We start from the raw sequence: 19,458 nt of genomic DNA on the forward strand, positions 1-19,458 counted from the left end.
ATTTAGACCTCAAATTGAGATCGGATTCCAAAACTAATTGTATATCCAGGCCCGGGGGTGAATGGGTAATCGGGTTTTGGTCTGAATTTCGGGTTTGGATCAAGCGGGCCCGAGGTCGATTTTTGACTTTTTGGGAAAATCATTAGAAAATTTATTTTCATGCACTAGAATTGGTTTGTTTAGCATTTGTTGATATCGTTAAGTAAATTGTGGCTAGATACAAGCGGTTTGGTGGTGGAATCAAGAGGTAAAGCGGTAGTTGAGGCTTGATTATGTTCGTGACATTGAGGTAAGTGTTTAGTCTAACCTTAGCTTGAGGGAATAGGAGTTCTAGTCTTATTTGCTATAAGTTAATTGTTGAGTACTACGTATAGGTGTGGTGACGAGTATCTATACGTTGGTGTCAAGCATGCTCGTGAGTCTTGTGCTATGATTGAGTCTTTTACTATGATTGAGTCTTATACTATAATTGTTGTGACTCCGTTATGTATTGTCCATTCTTAATATGACAATTTCTAATGTTGAACAAGGCTTATGGAAGTATTCTTGGTAATTGAACATTGTAGAGCATTGGCTAAAGTTGAGATTTGAGTTGTGAAGTAATTGTGAAAAAGAGAAGAGGTTTATGATATTGTTTCCCTTGTCGGGATGTTATTGCTTATGATATTGTTTCCCTTGTTGGGATATTATTGTTATACTATTGTTCCCTTGCCGGGATTCTATTGTGATTTTATTGATTCCCTTACCCGAATTGCTTTGTGATTGTTGCTTGGGTAAGGAAGAGAGTAAACGCACGAAGGGTGATGCCGTGCGTGATATTTGTGAGTGAGTGTAAAAACACAAAGGGTGATGCCGTGCCGATATTGTAAATGTAAAAGCATGAAGGGTGATGTCGTTCCATGATATGAGTGATAATGCACGAAGGATAATGTCGTGCCATGATTATGTGAGGTAAAAGCACGAAGGGTGATGTCGTGCCGAATATATTGATTCTTATGGTGAGAACGAGAGTAAAAGCACGAAGGGTGATGTCGTGTACTTGTTATTGTCTTTCCTTATTCTTGCTCATAATTGATTTATGGTGTTCCTTATGCTTCTTTATTGAAATTCTGTTGGTACATGATACTCCCCGCAGCATGTTTCCCCCTTCCCATCTTTAACTGCTAGTTTCTGTTGTTATTATTTGATGTATATGATATAATTGTACAGGTTTATTTGGTAGTCTTGTCCTAGCCTCGTCACTACTTCGCCGAGGTTAGGCTCGACACTTACTAGCACATGGGGCCGGTTGTACTGATACTGCACTCTACATTGTGTGCAGATCCCGGTGCAGGAGCTTTTGGACCGTAGAGAGGTTGCTGCCTTCAGTCCAGCGGAGACCCGAGGTAGACCTGCAGATGTCCGAAGGCCTTGGCATCCCTTCTATCTTTCCATTCTGTTTTTATGTACTTCAGAGACAGATTGTATTTATTTTTCTTTTAGACCACTGTTTGTAGTATTCGTAGATAGTCCGTAACATTGTGACACCAATTTTGGGTAGAGTTGTACCTTGGATTCTTGTATTAGTATTTGGTTAAACCATTAGATTTCGTCTTCCGCATTTTCTATTATTATGATTATTCCACTGTTGACCACATGTAAATTCGTAAATGTTAAAAAGTTAAGGAAAAAGGGTAATGAATCTATAATACTCAGCTTGCCTAGCTTTCATGAGTAGGCGCCATCACGACTCCCGAGGGTGGAAGATCCGGGTCGTGACAATTTCGGTCAATATTTTAAGTAAACGAACCCGAATTCATGATTTGAAGGTTTCGGAAGGTCCGTAGTAAAATATGGGACTTGAGCGTATGTCCGGAATTGAATTCCGAGGTCCCTAGCCGGAGAAATGAATTTTTGAAGAAAATTATTAAACTGGAAATATAGTTCATGGAAATTGAAAAAAAATATATTTGAACTTGTTGGTATCGAGCCCGTATTTTGGTTCCGGATCCCGGTACATGTCCATTATAATATTTAAACCTTATCTGTGAAATTTTGTGAGAAACGAAGTTTATATGATGTGATTCGGACCCTAAGTTGTGAAAATAGAAACTTTAAGCTTTCTTGAGAATTTCAGTGATTTTGATGCTAAATCCGTATTTTTAGGTGTTATTGTAGTGACTTGGTCGCCCGAGCAAGTTCATATGATGTGTTAAGACTTGTGTGCATGCTTGGTTTCGAGCCCCGAAGGCTCGGGTGAGTTTCGGATAGGCTACATGATGTCTAAGCTTAGAAAAGACCTGGTGTAGGATAGTTGCAGGGTTGCAGGTCTCTGAACTTGAGAGTGCGGCCGTAGAGTAAAATTCGTGGACCACGGTAGAATTTTACGACAGCGGCGGTGGGCTTCGCTGACCGCGGTGCGTAAGGCCAAATTTCTGCGACCGCGCCCAGTATTTCACTGACTACGCTGAGGTTCGTGGACGTGCCTAGTATTTCGCTGGCCGCGTAATGGGGATTAGAGAGGGCTATTTAAACAAGACTTTTCATCCATTTCTCACTTTTTCAAAACCCTAAAACATAAGAGGCAATTTTCCAAATACTTTTTCTTCCCCAAATCACAGTAAGTGATTCTTAACTCACTTCTTTCACTATCTTACTTCTTTTTACAAGATTTCATCTTAGAATCTAGGGTTTTCATGGTGGAATTGGGGATTTTGGGTAGAACTTAGGAATTTTGAAATTGGGATTTTAGGCCTCAAATTGAGGTCAGATTCGAAAACCAATTGTATATTCAGGCTGGGGGTGAATGGTTAATCGGGTTTTGGTTCGAATTTCGGGTTCAGACCAAGCGGGCCCGCGTGTTGACTTTTGTTGATTTTTTCAAAAATGACCAACATTGAATTCCTTGCTATCGTGGGTAGTTACTAAGGTTTAAGTTGAATCGTTTGGTTGGTAATTTTCTAGATTCTATTGGTTCAAAGGCTTGTGTGAAAGGAAAAGCTGTGATTGAGCTTTGAGATCGGCTATGGAATCGAGGTAAGTGTTATGGCTAACCTTAGCTTGAGGGATTAGGTGTTGTTGCCTTATTTTCTACTTGTTTAATTGTTACGTACGACGTATAGGTGTGGTGACGAGTATCTATATGTTATTGTCGGGTCATAGCATGCGAGTGAGTCTTATACTAGTGACCGTTGTGGTTCTTCGTACGTATTGTTCATGCTTAAACTAGTTATTACTCATGTTAAACAAGTCTTATTATGTTTTTCCTAGTTTTGGATATTGGTTGAGTACTGGCTCAAGTTGAGATTTCTATTGTAAAAATTAAATAATGAAACGAAGTTGTTTGATTGTGATGCCCTTGCCGGGCTGTTATTGTTTCTGTTATTTCTTATGGTGAGGAAGAATGATAAAGAACGAAGCGTGATGTCGTGCACATTTATATTATTCATATGGTAAGGAAGAGTGATAAAGCACGAAGGGTGATGCCGTGCACATTTCTATTATTTATATGGTGAGGAAGAGTGATAAAGCACGAAGGGTGATGTCGTGCACATTTCTATTATTGATTGCATGGTGAGGATTGAGAGTAAAAGCACGAAAGGTCATGCCGTGCATTTTCTATTTGCTGTGCTTATTTGTTGTTATCGGTTCAAGTGTATTAGCTGTTTAGATTTTTTTACTGTTGTGATTCTTTATGTTGGAACCCCATTAGCATGCTGCCCCTTCCCGTTAATTTCTGCTTAGCTTTTATTACTTGTTATTCTGTTAGTATATTGTTTAACTGCACAGGTTTATGTTGTTTGTCGTGTCCTATCCTCGTCACTACTTTGCTAAGGTTATGCTTGGCACTTACCAGTATATGGGTTCGGTTGTACTGATACTGTACTATGCACTTTTGTGTAGATCCCGATATTGTACCGTTCTGATCAGAGTTTGGGATTGCTGCCTTCAGTCCACACGAGACCCAAGGTGGATCTGTCAGCGTTCATAGACATTGGAGTCCCCTTCCCTCTATCTTAGTTCCTGTTTTCTTTCATTCCGAAAAATTGATGTATTTTCCTTTAAACCAGTATTTGTAGAAATTTTTAGACGTTCGTGGATTGTGACACCAGATCATTGGGGTAGTCGTGTTTTAGAGTTTTGAACTGTTCTATAAAAATATTTCCGCACTTTATATTTGTTTAGCTTTAAATTATTATTTATTACTATCTTGGTTAATGATTAATGTGTTAGAACTGTATGTGTTAGCTTGTCTAGCATTCAAGAGTTAGGTGCCATCACGATCCCGACGGTGGAAAATTCGGGTCGTGACAAGTTGGTATCAGAGCACTAGGTTGCCTAGGTTTCACAATTCACGGACATGCTAGGTAGAGTTTGAGGGATCGGTATGAAGACATTTGTGCTTATCCCCCAGAGGCTATAGAGTTTAGAAACAACTTCACATCTATTCTTCCATGTCGTGTGATTGGATTTCTCAATGCTAATTGAACTTCTACTTTGTTCTTTCACAGATGGCGAGAAGACGTACTGCTTCATCAGCTGAACACCAGCCCGAGGCCCTAGTGACAGCTCCTACGTGGGGCAGAAGACCAGGTCGTGTTAGAGGCCGAGGCATGGGTAGGGCTAAGCCTATAGTTTGAGTAGCATCACCAGCGACGGAGCCCCAAGTAGAGTTTGATGATGAAGTTCTGGCCCAGACCGTTCCAGCGGGCCCAGCTCAGGTTCCAGAGGGGTTCATCGCTACCCCGGTACTCCAGGATGCTCTGGTTTGTCTAGTGGGACTTATGGAGAGTGTCACTCAGGCATGCATACTTCCAGTAGCACCAGCCATCTCTTGGGCTTGGGGAGGAGCACAAACTCCCGCTACTCACACTACGGAGCAAATGGCTCCCCAGTTTCAGACTCCAGCAGCTCAGCCAGTTGGGGTAGTTTTGCCGGGCATTGTAGCATAGACCGGTGATAGATCAGCTATGTCTTCTGACACTTTGTGGAGATTAGATAGGTTCACCAAGCTTTTCACTACTACCTATGGCAGTACATTTTTAGAGGATCCCTAGGATTATTTGGCAGTTGTCACGAGGTTCTACGGAACATGGAGATAGTGGAGATCAATAGGGTCGACTTTGCTGCTTTTTGTCTGTCAGGTTCCGTCAAGAAATGGTGGAGAGATTATTGTTTGGCTAGACCAGCTGGGTCACCAGCTCTCACTTGGGACCAGTTCTCTTAGATATTTCTTGAGAAGTTCCTTCCCGTCACTTAGAGAGAGGAGTACCGCATGCGATTTGAGCATCTTCAGCAGGGTTCTATGACTGTTACCCAGTACGAGAATAGGTTTATTGATTGACTCGTTATGCTCTTCTTATACTCCCCACTGAGAGGGAGAGGGTGAGGGTGAGGAGGTTTATTAAGGGTCTCGCTCAGCCTATCATATTGCAGATGGCTATGGAGTTAGAGAGCGAGATTTCCTTTCAACAGGCCTCGTCATTTTGGCAGGTTCAGTGATGCCTCATCTGGAGGCAGGGATTTTTTTGGTAGACGTTATCCTCCCAGGACATTTCATTCAGTACTTCAGACTTCTCACGGTGCTCTAGGTGGACGTAGCCATCATATGCAGTATTATGATTAGCTACCCTACAGTGCACCATCAACTCCTATCAGTGCGCCTCCGCTCCAGAGTTTTCAGGGTGGTTACTCCAGCTGTCACAGTCAGTTTCAGGGTTAGTAGTCTCAGCAGCCGAAGTATTGTTATACTTGTGGTGATCTGAGGCACATTGCTAGATTTTGCCCTCGATCCTCGAGCAGTTCTCAACATAAGGATTTTCATGCCATAGTTTCATCACCGGATGTTCCACCGCCTACTCAGCCAGCTAGAGGTAGGGGTCAGGCAGCTAGAGGTGGAGGTCGAGGTGCTAGAGGTGGAGGCAAGGCCGCTAGAGGTGGAGGCTAGCCAGCAGGAGGCCGTCCTAGGGATGTAGTTCATAGTGGTGGGGCCCAACTACAATATTATGCTTTCCTAGCCAGGCCTGAGGCTGAGTCCTCCGATGTAGTTATCACAGGTACTGTTCTGGTTTGTAGTAGAGATGCTTCAGTTTTGTTTGATCCAGGGTCTACATACTTTTATGTGTCATCTTATTTTGCTTCGTATTTGGTTGTGCCTCGTGATTCTTTGAGTGCTCCCATATATGTGTCCATGCCGGTGGGTGATTCTATTATTGTAGATCGCGTCTATCATTCATGTATAGTTGTTATTAGGGGTCTTGAGACTAGTGTAGATCTCCTACTTCTCGATATGATAGATTTCGATGTCATTTTGGGGATGGATTGGCTGTCACCTTATCATGCCATATTGGATTGTCACGCCAAGACCATGACCTTAGCATTGCCGGGGATGCCTCGATTGGAGTGGAGAGGAACTCCTGGTCATTTTACCAGTAGGGTCATTTCTTATATGAAGGCTCGGAGTTTGGTCGAGAAGGGGTGTTTGGCTTATTTGGCTTACATTCGTGATTCTAGTTTTGAGGTTCCTTATATGAATTCTGTGCCAATATTTCGGGAGTTTCCAGAAGTATTTCCTGCAGACTTGCCGAGGATGCCACCCGATAGGGATATTGACTTTTGCATTGATTTGGCTCCAGGCACTCAACCCATTTCTATTCCGCCATATCGTATGGCCCCTCCAGAGTTGAAAGAATAGTTGCAAGATTTGCTTGATAAGGGCTTTATTAGACCTAGTGTCTCGCCCTGGGGTACGCCAGTGTTGTTTGTTAAGAAGAAGGATGGATCGATGAGGATGTGCATAGATTATCGGTAGTTGAACAAGGTCACCATCAAGAAGCAGTATCCATTGCCGAGGATTGATGATTTATTTGATCAGCTTCAGGGTTCCATGATGTTTTCGAAGATTTATTTGAGGTATGGCTACCATCAGTTGAGGATTAGGGCATCCGATGTCCCTAAAACAGCTTTTCGGACTCAATATGGGCATTATGAGTTCTTACTAATGTCATTTAGGTTGACAAATGCCCCAACAACATTTATGGATTTGATGAACCAGGTGTTCAAGCCATATCTATATTCCTTTGTGATTATCTTCATTGACGATATCTTGATCTACTCCCACAACCAAGAGGAGCACGAGTAACATCTTCGGATTGTTCTTCAGACTCTGAGAGCCAGCCAGTTATATGCTACGTTTTCGAAGTGTGAGTTTTGGTTGAGTTTAGTGGCTTTCTTGGGTCATGTTGTATAAGCATAGGGCATCCGGGTGGATCCTAAGAAGATTGAGGCCATCAAGGACTGGATTAAGACCCACATCAGCTATAGAGATCCGGAGTTTCATGGGTTTGGCGGGTTATTACCGTCGGTTTATGGAGGGGTTTTCATCCATAGCAGCTCTGATGACCAGGTTGACCCAGAAGGGGGCCCCGTTAAGGTGGTCGGACGAATGTGAGGCGAGCTTTCAGAAGCTCAAGTCAGCTTTGACTTCGGCACCGGTGTTGGTATTGCCCATAGGTTCAGGGCCATATATAGTATATTGTGACGTGTCTCGTATAGGACTTGGTGCTGTATTGATGCATAATGGCAAGGTTATTACATACGCTTCACGGTAGTTGAAGATTCACGAGAAGAATTATCCAGTTCATGATTTGGAGCTAGCAACCATTTTTTACACGCTAAAGATTTGGAGACATTATTCATATGGCATGTCATGTGAGGTGTTCACGGATCACAAGAGTTTGCAATATATTTCAAGCAGAAAGAGCTAAATTTGAGGCATAGGAGGTGGTTGGAGCTATTGAAAGACTATGATATCACCATCTTGTATCATCCCGGGAAGGCCAATGTAGTGGCTGATACTTTGAGTAGGAAGTCGGCTAGTATGGGCAGCCTTGCGTATATTCCAGTTAGTGAGAGACTGCTTGCATTAAATATTCAGGCTTTGGCCAATCAATTCATGAGGTTGGACATTTCTTAGACTATTCGTGTTCTAGCTTGTACAATCGCTCGGTCTTCATTATTTGAGCGTATCAGAGATCGCCAGTATGATGATCCTCATTTGCTTGTCCTTAGGGACACAGTGCGGCACAGATATGCCAAGCAAGTTGCAATTGGAAAAGATGGAGTTTTGAGGATGCAGGGTCGAGTTTGTGTGCCTAATGTGGATGGACTTCGTGAGTTGATTCTAGAGGAGGCCCATAGTTACCGGTATTCTATTCATTCGGGCACCTCTAAGATTTATTAGTATTTGCAGTAGCATTATTGGTGGAGCAGAATGAAGAAGGATATTATTGCATATGTAGCCCGGTGTTTGAATTGTCAGCAAGTAAAGTACGAACATCAGAGACCTGGTGGTTTGCTTCAGCAGATTGAGATACCTGAGTGGAAATGGGAGCATATCACTCTAGATTTTGTTGTGGACTCCCACCGACTCAGAAGAAGTTCGATACAGTATGGGTTATTGTTGATAGGCTGACCAAGTTAGCGCATTTCATTGGTGTAGCAGTTTTCTATTCCTCGGAGCAGTTGGCTGAGATCTATATCTAGGAGATCGTTCGTCTTCATGGGGTGCCCGTATCCATCATTTCTAATCGAGGTATGTAGTTTACCTCGCATTTCTAGAGGCTAATATAGTGTGAGTTGGGTACGCGGGTTGAGTTGAGCATAATATTTCATCATCAGACGGACGAACAGTCCGATCGTACTATTCAGATTTTAGAGGATATGCTCCGAGCATGTATTATTGACTTTGGAGGTTTTTGGGATTAGTTCTTGTCGTTAGCGGAGTTTGCCTACAACAACAATTATTAGTCGAGCATCAAGATAGCTCCCTATGAGGCATTATATGGTAGACGGTATCGATCGCCGGTTGGATGGTTTGAGCTGAGAGAGGCTCGGTATTGGGTACATATTTAGTGCAGGATGCATTGGATAAGGTTAAGATCATTCAAGATAGAATTCGTACAGCTCAGTCCAGGCAAAGGAGTTACGCTGACCGTAAGGTTTGTGATGTGGCATTCATGGTCGGAGAGCGAATGTTGCTTCGAGTGTCGCCCATGAAGGGCGTGATGAGATTTGGGAAGAAGGCAAGCTAAGCCCTAGGTTCATCGGGCCTTTTGAGATCCTTGATCGAGTGGGGGAGGTGGCTTACAAGCTTGCGTTGCCACCGAGTTTATCAGTTGTGCATCCAGTGTTTCATGTGTCCATGCTTCGGAAGTATCACGGCAATGCATCCCACGTGTTACACTTCAGCACTATCCAGTTGGAGAAGGATTTGACCTATGAGGAGGAGTCGGTAGCCATTCTAGACTGGCAGGTTTGCTAGTTGAGATCGAAGATCTACCCTTTGGTTCATGTGCAGTGGAGAGGCCAGCCTGTTGAGGCAGCTACTTGGGAGTCTGAGTCCGATATGAGGAGAAGATATCCCCATCTTTTCACCTACTCATGTACTTTTCTATGTCCGTTCAAGGACGAACTGTTGTTTTAGAGGTGGAGAATGTGATGACCCAAAAAGTCATCTCGTATTTGTGAACCCAATTCAGGGTTTCGAGGCCTTCAAAACCTCATTTTCTTTCTCCTCGAATTTGCGTGCGCGTTTCCAGAAAGCCTTTGTGTGAAAATTTGAGGAAAATGGTAAGTTTTGCCTTTAAAATTGATTTAAGTTGACTTTGGTCAATACTTTGAGTAAACAGGCCCGGATCTATGATTTGATGGTCCTGGAAGGTCTGTAGTAAAATATGGGACTTGGGCATATGCCCGAAATTAAATTTCGATGTCCCTAGCCCGAGAAATGAATTTTTGATGAAAATTGTTAAACAGGAAATATAATAGTTCATGAAAATTGAAAAAAAAAGTTTGAACTTGTTGGTATCGGGCCCTAGTTTGGTTGCGGATCCCGGTACAGGTCTGTTAAAATATTTAAACCTTATTTGTGAAATTTGGTGAGAAACAGAGTTTATATGACGTGATTCGGACCCTCGGTTGTGAAAATAGAAACTTTAAGCGTTCTTGAGAATTTCAGTGATTTTGATGCTAAATTGTCACGACCCGGATTTTCCACCATCGGGTGTCGTGATGGCGCCTACTATCGGAGCTAGGCAAGCCAAATATTTAAAACACCTTTCCTACTTTATTTCAAATAATATAATAAACGAGACAAAATTTAAGCGGAAGACTTTAAATCTAAAGCAACTGAAAACCAAAGGTGCGGAAGTTTAATACACATCACTACCCAAGGTCTGGTGTCACTAGCTCACGGACTACTACAGAATACTACAAGCAATGTCTGAAGGGAAATACATCATGTTTGTCTGATACAAGATGAACAAACGAAAAACATGGAAAGGGACTTCGACCTGCGAACGCCAGCTAGGCTACCTCGAGAGTCCCTGGACTGAAGATAGCTCCCAGAAATCCTACTACTGTGGTCCGTAAGCTGCTCCCTGATCTGTGCACAAAAATGCACAGAGTGTAGCATCAACACAACCGACCCCATGTGCTGGTAAGTGCCTGGCCTAACACCGGCGAAGTAGTGACGAGGCTAGACAGTACCTACCACAATTAACCTATACAGATATATATACAACGAGTGCAAGAAAACAATAACAAGATAATACAAAGTAAAATTGGGAGGGGACATGCTATCGGGGAGTAACAGATAAAAATGAAATATCGGAAATAAGCAGAAGAGACTCCGGTTCCCATGATATATATACATATATATAAGTGGACGGCGTGCCACACGATCCCATAATATCATATATAAGTGGACGGCGTGCTACACGATCCCATAATATCATATATAAGTGGACGACGTGCCACACGATCCCATAATATCATATATAAGTGGACGGCGTGCCACACGATCCCATAATATCATATATAAGTGGACGGCGTGCCACACGATCCCATAATATCATATATAAGTGGACGGCGTGCCACACGATCCCATAATATCATATATAAGTGGACGGCGTGCCACACGATCCCATAATATCATATATAAGTGGACGGCGTGCCACACGATCCCATAATATAGTTCATAATATCTGACTTCATATAGTAGACCCCTTCAGGGGAGAATAACAACTCAATACCTTTAACCCGGCAAGGGTACAGCTAACAGCCCAAAATATCCCGACAAGGGAGAATATATATATATCAGTCTACACATCCCGGCAAGGGAGTATTCACAACACATTCTCCTTTTTAAATCCATTCTTCCTCAACTAACACATTCATGTTCGAGCTAACGCTCCAAAAGTACACCAATCACAATTTTACCTCAACCGTTCACATTATATGAAACTCATCAAATAAACAAGGAGCTTGTGTCACATTATTCGAATTAAAAGCAATCAAGACTCACGGTCATGCTAGACTCTGGTGCATAGATAACCGTCACCATGCCTATACACCGTACTCCACATTAGCAAGTAGCAAATATCATCCTAATCCTATTCCCTCAAGCCAAATTAGAACAAACACTTACCTCGAATGCTCCAAACTCAACTCACGCTTCTAGTATAGCTTTACCTCTTGATTCTACCACCAATCCACTCGAAACTAGTCATAAGTTACTTAATCACATTAATAATTACTAAATGAATCATCCCCAATGCATGAAAATAGATTTTTCAAGGTTTTTTCCCAAAAAGGTCAAAAATACCCCCGGACCCACGTGGTCGAAACTCGAGGTTCAGACCAAAACCCGGTTACCCATTCCCCCATGAATCCCAATATATGATTTGTTTTTAAATCGGACCCCAAATTGAGGTCCAACTTCTCAATTTGTAGAAAACCTAGGTTCTACCCAAAACACTCAATTTTCCCCATGAAAATCTTTGATTTGAAGTTGAAATTATGTTAAAAGATGTTAAGGAATAAAGAAATTAAGTTAGAAATCACTTACCAATCGTTTTGAAGAAGAAAAGTTATTTGGAAAATCGCCTCTTAGGTTTTGGGTTTTTGAAAAGTGGAAAAAAATGACTAAAAATCCCGAATTTATACATTTTTCTGGGGGCTGGCGCGGACCGCACAGAAATGCACCGCGGCCGCGCCGAGGGAGGGGAGAAGTGGGCTCTCTCAGAACCCACCCAGCGCGGACCGCACTGATTTGGTGCGCGGCCATGCTGGTCGACCCTTTGAACCCCACCACGCGGACCGCACAGAAAAGCACCGTGGCTGCCAGCGCGGACTGCGCGGAAATGGCCGCGGCCGCGCTGGGCCTGCAACATCTGAACCTGTATATTTTTTTCTAAGTCTAAGACCTCCCGAGCCCCATTCAAATCTCACCCGAGCCCTCGGGGCTCCAAATCAAACATGCACACAACCTTAAAAACATCTTACGGACTTACTCGTGCGATTAAATTGCCAAAATAACATCATATACATAGGATCAAGCCTCAAACACATGATTTTCTTTCTTCAACTTTCATAACTCAAATTCTCCATTTTTAGTCCGAAACACATCATATGACGTCCGTTTTTAGCCAAACTTTACAGATAGTGCTTAACACATATTTAAACTTGTACCGGGCGTCGGAACCAAAATAGGAGCCCGATACCTATATTTTCTAACCCCTTTTTCATTTCAAATTTTCATATCAAATTTCAGAAAAACAAATTCTTTCAAAAATTCATTTTTCGGGCTTAGGACCTCAGAATTTGATTCTGGGCACACGCCCAAGTCCCATATTTTTATACGGACCCTCCGGGATCGTCGAATCACAGGTCCGGGTCCGTTTACCCAAAATGTTGACCGAAGTCAACATTATGCATATTAATACCAAAATTCATCAAATGTTTCACATAATTCACATATTCTAACATCAAAACTTTCCGGCTATGCGCCCGAACTGCGCACGCCAATCGAGGCAACTAAAAGCGAGGTTTTCAAGGCCTCGAAAGAGCGGAACAAGGAAGAGCTACGGTGATGACCCTTCGGGTCGTCACATAAATCCAAAGTTTTAGGTGTTATTCTGGTGACTTGGTCGCCTAAGCAAGTTCATATGATGTGTTAAGACTTGTGTGCATGCTTGGCTTGGAGTCCCGAGGGCTCGGGTGAGTTTCAGATAGGCTACAGGATGTCTAAGCTTAGAAAAAACCCGGTGTAGGATAGTTGTAGGATTGCAGGTCTCTAAACCTAAGAGTGCGATTTTGGAGTAAAATTCGCAGACCGCGGTGGAATTCTGCGACAACGGCGGAGGGCTTTGCTGACCGTGGTGGGTAAGGCCAAATTTCCATGGCCATGCCCAGTATTTCGCTGACTGCGATGAGGTTTGCGGTTGCGCCCAGTATTTCGTGGGCCGCATAATGGGGATCAGAGAGGGCTATTTAAACGGGACTTTTCATCCATTTCTTAATTTTTCAAAACCTTAAAACATAAGAGGCGATTTTCCAAATACTTTTTCTTTCCCAAATCATAAGTAAGTGATTCTTAACTTATTTCTTTCACTCTTTTACTTCTTTTTACAAGATTTTATCTTAGAATCTAGGGTTTTCATGGTGGAATTGGGGATTTTTGGGTAGAGCTTAGGAATTTCGAAATTTGGAAATTTAGACCTCAAATTGAGGTCGGATTCCAAAACCAATTATATATCCGGGCTCGGGGGTGAATGGGCAATCGGGTTTTGGTCCGAATTTCGAGTTTGGACCAAGCGGGCCCAGATGTTGGCTTTTGTTGACTTTTTCAAAAATGACCTGCATTGAACTCCTTGCTATCGTGGGTAGTTCCTAAGGCTTAAATTGAATCGTTTGGTTGGTAATTTGCTAAATTCTATTGGTTCGGAGGCTTGTGTAAAAGGAGAAGTTGTGATTGAGCTTTGATATTGGTCCGTGGAATCGAGGTAAGTGTTGTGGCTAACCTTAGCTTGAGAGATTAGGTGTTTTTCCTTATTTTATACTTGTTTAGTTATTAAGTACAACATATAGGTGTGATGACGAGTATCTATACATTGTTGTCAGGTCATAGCATGCAAGTGAGTCTTATACTTGTGGTCGTTGTGGTTCTTCGTACGTATTGTTCCTTCTTAAACTAGTTATTACTCATGTTAAACAAGTCTTATTATGTTTTTCCTAGTTTTTGGATATTGGTTGAGTATTGGCTCAAGTTGAGATTTCTGTAGTGAAAATTAAATGATGAAACTAAGTTGTTTGATTATGATGCCCTTGTCGGGCTGTTATTGCTTATGTTGTTTCTTATGGTGAGGAAGAGTGATAAAGCAAGAAGGGTGATGCCATGCACATTTATATTATTTATATGGTAAGGAAGAGTGATAAAGCACGAAGGGTGATGCCGTGCACATTTATGTTATTCATATGGTAAGGAAGAGTGATAAAGCACGAAGGGTGATGCCGTGCACATTTCTATGGTAAGGAAGAGTGATAAAGCATGAAGGGTGATGCCATGCACATTTCTATTATTCATATGGTGAGGAAGAGAGATAAATCATGAAGGATGATGTCGTGCACGTTTCTATTATTGATTGCATGGTGAGGATTGAGAGTTAAAGCACGAAGGGTGATGTCGTGCATTTTCTGTTTGCTGTGTTTATTTGTTGTTATCGGTTCAAGTGTACTAGTTGTTTAGATTCCTTTACTGCTGTGATTATGTATGTTGGAACCCCCATATCATGCTTCCCCTTCCCGTTCATTTCTACTTAGCTTTTATTACTTGTTATTCTGTTAGTATATTGTTTAACTGCATAGGTTTATGTTGTTTGTAGTGTCCTAGCCTCGTTACTACTTCGCCGAGGTTAGGCTCGACACTTACCAGTACATAGGGTCGGTTGTACTGATACTGCACTCTGAACTTTTGTGCTGATCCCGGTACTGGACCATTCTGATCAGAGTTTGGGGTTGCTGCCTTCTGTCCATAGGAGACTTAAGGTAGATCTACCGGCGTTCGCAGACCCTGGAGTCCCCTTACCTCTATCTTAGTTCCTGTTTTCTTTCATTCTGAAAAAAAGATGTATTTTCCTTTAAACCAGTATTTGTAGAAATTCTTAGACGTTCGTAGATTGTGACACCAGATCATTGGATAGTCGTGTTTTAGAGTTTTGAACTGTTATAAAAAAAATTCCGCACTTCATATCTGTTTAGCTTTAAATTAATATTTATTATTGTTTTGGTTAATGATTAATATGTTAGAACTGTATCTGTTGTCTTGCCTAGCATTCAAGGGTTAAGCGCCATCACGATCCCGACGGTGGAAAATCCGGGTCGTGACACTCTCCAGCCTTCGCGATCGCGTGCCACTACTGGCGATCGTATAGAAAAAATTTGTTAGCTGCCCCAATTGGTCTACGCGATCGCGGACCCTCTCACGCAATCCCGTACAAGGAAACCAGATACAGACACCAGAAAACTTCAGCACATCCCCAAGTTCAAAAATTGATCCATTAGTCATCCCAAACTCACCCGAGGCCCCCTGGACCTCAACCAACCATACCATCAAGTCTCAAAATATCATACCAACTTAGTCGAGAAACCACGAATCGCGCATCGATTTAATCCTAATGAACTTTGAACTTCTAACTTCTACTTTCGATGTCGAAACTCATCCAATCACATCTTACTGACCCAAAATTTTGCACACAAGTCACAAATGACACCACGGACCTACTCCAACTTTCGGAACCCCAATCCGAGCCAGGTAACCACAAAGTCCACTCTCCGTCAAACTTCCAATCTTTCACCTTTCGTTATTTCAAGCCTAATTCAACTACGGACCTCCAAGTCAAAATTCGGACACGCTCCTAAGTCCAAAATCGCCCGATGGAGCTAATAGAACCATCAAAACTCCAATCCGGAGTCGTTTTCACATAAGTCAATATTTAGTCAACCTTTTCAATTTAAGCTTCCAACCTTGAGACTAAGTATCTCAATTTATTCCGAAACCTCTCCGGATCCGAACCAACTACCTCGGCAAGTCACATAACAACTGTAAAGCATAAAATGAGCAGTAAAGAGGGGAACAAAGCTACAACTGTCAAAACGACCGACCAGATCGTGATAGTAATTCATTAAGATTAGCAAGATGGTGGCCTGGTGCCTTGATGGTAAAGTTGGAGAATAAAGCCATGCACACAACCTAACCATATATATATGTCGTTGTTTAATTGAATTGGTTTTAACAATCCTTTAACTTCTAATATGTATTTGCTACTAGTTAAATTGATGTTATTAGTGTTGCATGAAAAACAAGAAGATAATCATAAAGTTCACAAAAAAAATTATTGTCCAACTTAACCATCCGCTATTAAAGTTTACTTATTATCCGACTAGTCTATATTCATACATATGGAGTATGAAACAAATCATCCGCCAAAATTCATCCTCACCTCACCTTCCATACCTTTAGTTGGATCCTATCTTTCCCAAAGCCTAATATTAATCCCCTAAACCAGGGGAGTTAAGTAGAATCAAGGGGTTTATAGCCCGTTTGGATTAGCTAATAAGTATTAGGTGCTGAAAAGCAATTTAAGTGCTGAAACTGACACTACTAGAAATCCGGTAAAAAACGACCACAAAAAGCGACCAAAGTTGGTCGCCTATAGGCCTAAAAGCGACCAAAAAGCGACCAAACATGCCTAGTCGCAATATTGCTGGTCCCTTTACTTTAGGGACCAAAGTTGGTCGCTAATTAGCGACCAACTTTGGTCTCTAAGGTAAAAGGACCAAATATTCTGATTTTGACTTTAGTGACCAACTTTGGTCGCTATATTAATTTAATAATATAAATTTGGCGACCAAAGTTGGTCTCTACATATGAAATACGTTGTTTTTAATTTATCATTAATCATTAGAAAGCGACCAACTTTGGTCTCTAATCCAAATATTATATTTTAAAATCTGGACAATAGAGACCAAAGTTGGTCGCTAAATTCAAGAATTTAATTTTTTTTAAAGATAAGCGACCAACATTGGTCGCTATATTTCCAGAAATTGTATTTTTTTTAATAGAAATCTGGGCAGGTAGCGACCAAGGTTGGTCGCTATTGCCCAGAAAATTATTTTTTTTATAGTGAAATGCGACCAAATAGAGACCAAAGTTGGTCGCTTTTCTTGGTATATTTTTGGCAGAAACTGCCTGTTTTGGCAGCTACACCACCTGCCAGCTTACCAAACATCCTAAACAGGCATTTTATGCCAGCAACAACAACAACAACAATTAAAAGCAACAATCAATAGAACTAACACATTAAGCTAACAAAACTAAGTTAACGCTTATTACAAGCCCATTCGAACTAAAAAGAACTAACACAATAGAACTAAATTTTTTTGTCTAGTTCAAAGTATATAAAGTACTCAAGGAGTGTTCTTTCAGCATCCTCGTCCGAAAGTTGGATTGCCTCGCCCGATTCATTAGGTGGTTGACTGCGTATGAATTCTCCCACGTCAGCTGCATGTGAAGCGAACCTATATGAAAAATTATATATATTGAATTAGTATTTCAAAATTTATATAAAAGTAAATCAAAATACTTAATGAAAAGTAAAAAACTTACATGTATATAGTCGAGGTTCGACCCTCCTTTCTGAATCAGTCTCTTTCTTCTTCTTTACAATACGAGTTTCATTGAATAGCTCATCTTGCTTCATTGGCATCATAAAGCTGTCTGGTGGCTTTGGTGATTATCCTCGTGGTACTATTACTCGGGATGAACTTGGATACAGAGAATAACTTGGATACAGTACCTGACAGGGTGTGTCTTTGATCAATTGTTGATCTCTATAGCTACAATGATAATGAGAAGGCAACGGCATGTGTTTCAAAATAGTGATGGTATAGGTAGGATTTAACATTTTCTAAGTAGATAAAAGAGGTTATAGAGGAATTCTCTACTTCACTTTCCAAGAGGAAAAGAAGTTTGATTGATAGTGACAGCGTTGATGAAGACGGAATTTTTTCCGTTGGTCATGACAGTTCCCATAAAGCGGGGATCATAAGACTCTATGATGACAAAAATTATAGGAAGTTTTGTTCTAAACTTTCTTCCAAGTCTGATCCGTACAAGCTTAATATGATATTGGCGATATTTCTTCGTATTCAGACAATGATTTGACCAACAAAAGTATGGAAATGCTCTTAAAAAGAATTAAAGGTAAAATGTTTTTCTTGGTAGAGAAGGATGCTGAAAAGATTTTACCTTTAATTCTTTTTAAGAGCAATTCCATACTTTTGTCGGTCAAATCATTGTCTGAATCCGAAGAAATATCACCAATATCACATTAAGCTTGTACGGATCAGACTTGGAAGAAAGTTTAGAACAAAACTTCCTATAATCTCTGTCATCATAGAGTCTTATGATCCTCATTCTATGAGAACTGCCATGACCAACGGAACACATTCCGTCTTCATCAACCTTGTCCCTCTCAATTAAACTTCTTTTCCTCATGGAAAATGAAGTACAGAATTACTCTATAAGCTCTTCTTTTATCTACTTAGAAAATACTAAATTCCTACCTACACCATCACTATTTGAAACACATGCCATTGCCTTCTCATCATCATTGTCGCTAATGAGAAGAACAATTAAAGGCACACTTTGCTAGGTACTGTGTCTTAGTTATTCTTGGTGGAAGTTCTATTGCTTGTCTAATAACGTCATCAACCTCTTCTAATAATCCTCTGGCAATCTAAAATTCCAAAACATAAACTAAAAGTTCAATTCATATCCTAAACCTTCAATTCATATCCACAAAAGTTCAAGTCATATCCTAAAGGTTCAACTCATATCGTAAAAAGTTCAAGTCATATCGTAAAATTTCAATTTATATCGTACAAGTTCAATTCACAAGAACAAAACCTAAAAACTAAAAGTTCATCAATTCTTATCCTACGAGTTTAAACATAAACTAAAAGTTCAATTTATATCCTAAAGGTTCAATTCATATCCACAAAAGTTCAAGTCATATCCTAAAATTTCTATTTATATCCTAAAAATTCAACTCATATCCTAAAAGTTTCAATTTATATCCTACAAGTTCAATTCACAAGAACAAAACCTAAAAACTAAAAGTTATATTCATATCCTACGAGTTTAAACATAAACTAAAAGTTCAAGTCATATCCTAAAGGTTCAATACATATGCTAAAGATTCAATTTATTTCCTAAAAGTTCAACTCATATCCTAAAAGTTTCAATTCATATCCTAAAAAGTTCAAGTCATACATAGAAGCTTCAATTTATATCCTACAAGTTCAATTCACAAGAACAAAACCTAAAAATTAAAAGTTCATCAATTCTTATCCTACGAGTTTAAACATAAACTAAAAGTTCAATTTATATCCTAAAGGTTCAATTCATATCCACAAAAGTTCAAGTCATATCCTAAAATTTCTATTTATATCCTAAAAATTCAACTCATATCCTAAAAGTTTCAATTCATATCCTAAAAATTCAATTCACAAGAACAAAACCTAAAAACTAAAAGTTATATTCATATCCTACGAGTTTAAACATAAACTAAAAGTTCA

The sequence above is a fragment of the Nicotiana sylvestris genome, chromosome 4 (assembly GCF_000393655.2).
Source record: "Nicotiana sylvestris chromosome 4, ASM39365v2, whole genome shotgun sequence".
Taxonomy (NCBI): domain Eukaryota; kingdom Viridiplantae; phylum Streptophyta; class Magnoliopsida; order Solanales; family Solanaceae; genus Nicotiana; species Nicotiana sylvestris.